Genomic DNA, 6,000 nt, shown 5'->3' with positions numbered 1-6,000 from the left:
CATCAACACGGCGCATTAGGAATCCTCCATTTGACCCATATGTAATTCACATCATACCCTCCTTCTTCAAGATGATTTGTCCCGAATCTTAAGACACTAGTTTTAATGTAAGTTTATTATGATCTTGTGAAGGACTTTTATTTTTTCAAAAGTCGAAACTAATTCTCTTCTTACAGGATCAAATTCAACTTGATATTTGTTACTTTCCAGTGGTTGCAATCCGTCGATAACATTTCTTGGCAACAGTACCCCACCTTGATATGTAACAATAAATAATTCCATGCATTGTGTTTGATGAATTTGCTTCTTATCGACGGACCAAATGCATAATAAAGCACTATGAACTAGCTTCCTTTTTAAACATGGAAGTTGGTGTGTTTCATTCACATGCTTATCCTTTTGTTCCTGTAAAATGACATCACAAACTCTAGAAGAAAAAACATTGACGAATAAACTTTCTCTAGTTCTATTTCTTTTTGTTTATTTTCCCTTCCTTCCACAGTTTATATTACTTCTTGTTCTATTCTTTCTTTTCCTTTTTCTCCTTCAGCCTACGTTTATCCTTACTGACTTGTCTTGGTGTCATAAATTTCTACTTCTTTTGATCTCCCTCATGCCTCAAATAAAGGGAACATTCATCAAGATGGAGTGTGTTAAAACGAAGCCATGCCCATCCCAAAAGAAGATGACAAGAGTCCATGGGAGCAATATTACATAATACTTATTTCACACATTGCCATGTACTGAATTTGATCCATGCTTGATCCAGATGAAAGGTTGCTGGAAACTGGAGTTTCTCCACCAATCTTTGGCTCACAACATTGTTTTCACTTCCGTAATCGAATGCAACTAAACATGGATGGCCTTCGGATAAACACTTTATATAATAAACTTCCTTTCCTATTCCAAATCTAGATAGCCAGGCTCTGAATACCAAATGATGTGAATCCACAGGCTTGGATACGTTTGCCTAATCTATCATTGTTAGAATGCTAACAAGCAAGAAATTTGAGAAATTATTTAAAACGAGAAAATGGAAACATAAAAGAAGATGGAACGGAAATTGATAGACATCACACTTCCAAGAATGGAAGATAAGCCTAAGAGTTGAAACACACAAAGGGATAAAAGACCTTTGATTAAACTCATGGATTCTTGAATCACTCAAGAACTTAGGAGAATCACTCTCATTAAGATAGATGAGATAAAACTCGTCTATTTTCTGAATAAAACTCAGCTTGCCTTCATTGATAAAAATGGTTCAACTTATATAGGAGCTTTAACCGTCAGAATTACAAAAGACACATAAATTTCAATATCATCCTGCTTAAAGCTATTAATTAATGATCCACTGAAGCTAACAACGATCCGCTACTTAATGGTTGATTGTAACTGAATTTAAGGCTACCAAAAGTCATCCATAAACCTTGAGCAAAGGTCCTCTTGATCTTCCAAAGGTTGGTTCTTAAGTTGGCATATGGACCCTTATTTCAACTTGAAGATAAAGCAAAACTAAAACCCATTAATTGGTTAAGCACAAACACAATTAGGTCAACCAATTTTACAAAGCATTGGACCCTTATTTAAATAAAAGAAACTGCATCAACACGGCGCATTAGCAATCCTCCATTTGACCCATATGCAATTCACATCATACCCTCCTTCTTCGAGATGATTTGTCCCGAATCTTAAGACACTAGTTTTAATGTAAGTTTATTATGATCTTGTGAAGGACTTTTATTTTTTCAAAAGTCGAAACTAATTCTCTTCTTACAGGATCAAATTCAACTTGATATTTGTTACTTTCCAATGGTTGCAATCCGTCGATAACATTTCTTGGCAACAGTACCCCACCTTGATATGTAACAATAAAGAATTCCATGCATTATGTTTGACGAATTTGCTTCTTATCGACGGACCAAATGCATAATAAAGCACTATGAACTAGCTTCCTTTTTAAACATGGAAGTTGGTGTGTTTCATTCACATGCTTATCCTTTTGTTCCTGTGAAATGACATCACAAACTGTAGAAGAAAAAACATTGACGAATAAACATTCTCTAGTTCTATTTCTTTTTCTTTATTTTCCCTTCCTTCCACAGTTTATATTACTTCTTGTTCTATTCTTTCTTTTCCTTTTTCTCCTTCAGCCTACGTTGATCCTTACTGACTTGTCTTGGTGTCATAAATTTCTACTTCTTTTGATCTCCCTCATGCCTCAAATAAAGGGAACGTTCATCAAGATGGAGTGTGTTAAAACGAAGCCATGCCCATCCCAAAAGAAGATGACAAGAGTCCATGGGAGCAATATTCCATAATACTTCTTTCACACATTGCTATGTACTGAATTTGATCCATGCTTGATCCAGATGAAAGGTTGCTGGAAACTGGAGTTTCTCCACCAATCTTTGGCTCACAACATTGTTTTCACTTCCGTAATCGAATGCAACTAAACATGGATGGCCTTCGGATAAACACTTTGTATAATAAACTTCCTTTCCTATTCCAAATCCAGATAGCCAGGCTCTGAATACCAAATGATGTGAATCCACAGGCTTGGACTCGCTTGCCTAATCTATCATTGTTAGAATGCTAACAAGCAAGAAATTTGAGAAATTATTTAAAAGAAACTGGATCAACACGGCGCATTAGGAATCCTCCATTTGACCCATATGCAATTCACATCATACCCTCCTTCTTCAAGATGATTTGTCCCGAATCTTAAGACACTAGTTTTAATGTAAGTTTATTATGATCTTGTGAAGGACTTTTATTTTTTCAAAAGTCGAAACTAATTCTCTTCTTACAGGATCAAATTCAACTTGATATTTGTTACTTTCCAATGGTTGCAATCCGTCGATAAATTTTCTTGGCAACAGTACCCCACCTTGATATGTAACAATAAATAATTCCATGCATTGTGTTTGACAAATTTGCTTCTTATCAACGGACCAAATGCATAATAAAGCACTATGAACTAGCTTCCTGTTCTTATGGGACCGAGTTGTACTTCACAAGTCTCGCGTACTATCTTGGTGCTGAGAGGTCGGGTGCGTCTTCTGGCTTCAGGGGGTTGTGGTCACAGCGCAGGTGTGCCTGCAAAAGACACTCCGATGCCAAAGTCAGTGCTGAGTGATGTCAGTGGTTGCAGAGAATATTTAATGCGTAATCAATGCATAGGGTAGTGTGCTATTTATACCTTTTTTACCTGTGGGTCCTACCTGGGATGGGCTTTTGGCCCAATATTTCCTCTTTTGTTATCCTTGGATCCAGTGCTGATGGGGAAATTACCAAGGGGTCCCTCAGGGGTAGGCGGTACCCGATATTCGGTCGTGAGAATGTCTACGGATGATAGGTTTCGTCTTATTGTCCGCGATGGTTGTATCATGGGTCTGGATTGTTCTGAGTAGGAGTACCTGTGGTGCGGAATAGGCGGCCTGGGGAGTTTGCTGCCGAGAAGACCTTTTGGGGATGCTTTTGGAAAAGGATACGGCTTCGGAGGTTCGCTGGTGGCTGCTTGGGGGAGGGGGGACATTTTCTAGAACAAGGTGCGTGATCCGTAGCTTGCCTTGTGGTCGCATACTTTGGGAGGGGGTGTTTACCGTGCAATGTGTGGCCTGGGTGCTCGTTAAGGGTCGTATGTCGAAGAGGAGGTGGCCGATACCAGGTGTGGTGTTTGGGTTCACTGAGGTTGCGTGTTCAGAGGCCGAGTGCCGTGTACTTTGGGTATAGTTGGGACATCAGCCTTCTAGTCTTGAGGAGTAAAACGACGCTTAGACTTTAGAGGCCGAGTGCCGTGTACTTTGGGTATAGTTGGGACATCAGCCTTCTAGTCTTGAGGAGTAAAACGACGCTTAGACTTTAGAGGCCGAGTGCCGTGTACTTTGGGTATAGTTGGGACATCAGCCTTCCAGTCTTGAGGAGTAAAACGACGCTTAGACTTTAGAGGCCGAGGCCGTGTACTTTTTGCAATTTTCATTTGTGGGACTTGCCGTATACTCTATGGGTATACCAGCCTCCCAGTCTAGAGGAGCATGGTGACGCAATAGACTTAAGATGTCTACAGTTTATTGCTTTTGGAGTAGGATTGTTACTTGTACACGTTTGTGCCGCTATGCTTGGACTTGCGTTGGCCGCTACCTGTGCGCGCTTGGGGCCGCTATCTGTGTGCGCTAGGGGCCGCTATCTGTGTGCGCTTGGGGCCGCTATCTGTGTGCGCTTGGGGCCGCTATCTGTGTGCGTTTGGGGCCGCTATCTGTGCGCGCTTGGGGCCGCTATCTGTGTGCGGTTGGGGCCGCTATCTTTGTGCGTCGTTTTTGGTGCGAAGTGTCAGGATGTCAGGTTTACTGTAACGGTGTAGATGTCAGTTAATGTGGTCAGTGAAAAGACGTGACTGTTGGGTGCACTGTGTTGTCAGGGTTCGTTTTTCGAAGCATTTTCCTGGGGGTTGGGCCTTGGGCTTCTGGGGTTTTGCGCGAGGGGTATGAGTGGCCTTTATATATGGTACTCATTCATTTGCTTCTCCGTTGTGGTGTGGGTTTCGGAAGTTTTATTGTGATTCTCTGTGTAATCGTCTTGCTTCAGTTGTTGCCGCGTGACGAGGTATGTCGACTTCTTCTAATGGGTCTAATTCGGGTGATTTCGGAGCTAGTTTTGGGGGCCTTAGGCTAGAATTTTTGAGTACATCATCCGAGTCTTTGCACATAGAGGTGGAAAGGGAAGTGCGTGAAGATCCGGCTAGTGAACATGCCGAGTCTCTTTGGCCGAGGAGGGAAGGTTATGATTGGGTGGCTGAGGGCGTCAGAGAGTGTTGTTCGAAATATCGATGGTCGAGGCTTCTTAGGTCATGGTTAAATAGCGTCTATTTGTTTGAGAGGGGGGCCGATACGAATGCTGTTTCTATTGAGCGGGTAAGTGGGGTGGACGCCGTGTGCCATGGCCGTGAAGGTTTTGAGGATGATTTCTTTTATATGTATTCATGCATGTTTATGAAATTGCATGTACGATTGCCCTTTGATGAATTTACTATGGGTGTTCTGCGGAAGCTAAACGTGGCACCTACGCAGCTCCATCCGAATAGTTGGGGGAGTCTCCAGGCGTTCAGGCTGATTTGTAAAGCGTTGTATTTGACGCCAACTCCTGACAGTTTCTTGTATTTCTATGTTACGCGGCCGAGGGATCCGATCTCGTGGCTCTCTCTGATTAGTCGTCCTAAGATTGGTTTCTTGGACGGTTTTACTCAGTCGTTTAAGAAGTTTAAGGACGGCTTTTTCCGGGTGCGGATTCTTAGTGCCGGCCGGTTGTTGTATTGCGATGAGGATGGTTTCCCCAAATTTCCGTTTTATTGGACTGGGGCACCTGCTCGTTTAGATGCGGTTTCGAAGGATGGGCTGGATGTCAAAAGTAGGCGGGTAGTGGACGTGCTTGAGAGATTGCCGTCGAGGGTGCCTGGGAAATGGGTGGTGTGTTGCTATTTGACGGATAAACCGGCTAGGGATTTATGTGGTATGTATGTTTCGTTTTCGGCTTTGCTAGTATTGGACTAATAATGAAAAAATTTATTTTGTGCAGGCGTGATGGCGCATCATGCGAGGAAGACGGGTGGGGAGATCGATCTCTTTGCTAAGATTCGTGACAAGATGGGGAACGCGGCCAAGGCGGAGGGACAGTCGCAAGCACCAAACTTGGTTGGTCCGGTTGTGGACGTGTATCGTCCTCCTACAGCGAAAAGGCCGGCGCCATCCAAGATGAAGGGCGTGGGGAAGGATAGAAAGAGGCTGCGTGCCTTGGCGAAAACTGGAGGTGTGGGGTCGAGTGGTTCGAGTAATCCAGATTTAGGTGGGTTTGAGAAGAGCAAAATCCAAATGAGGAAAGGGGTTGATATTAAGTTAAGCGATCCGGAGGTTGGCGTGGTGGAGGCGGCTGATCCTGGGTTGGTGATGAGGGCTCTGAACGAGTATATGGCTCGAGGATTGGTGCTGAGTAGAAGGGTGACGACCA

Source organism: Vigna unguiculata, chromosome 3 (assembly GCF_037176805.1).
Source record: "Vigna unguiculata cultivar grain cowpea cultivar isolate G323 ecotype 2 chromosome 3, ASM3717680v1, whole genome shotgun sequence".
Taxonomy (NCBI): domain Eukaryota; kingdom Viridiplantae; phylum Streptophyta; class Magnoliopsida; order Fabales; family Fabaceae; genus Vigna; species Vigna unguiculata.
The sequence above is the reverse complement of the archived record's forward strand: the minus strand, read 5'-3'. Positions refer to the sequence as shown.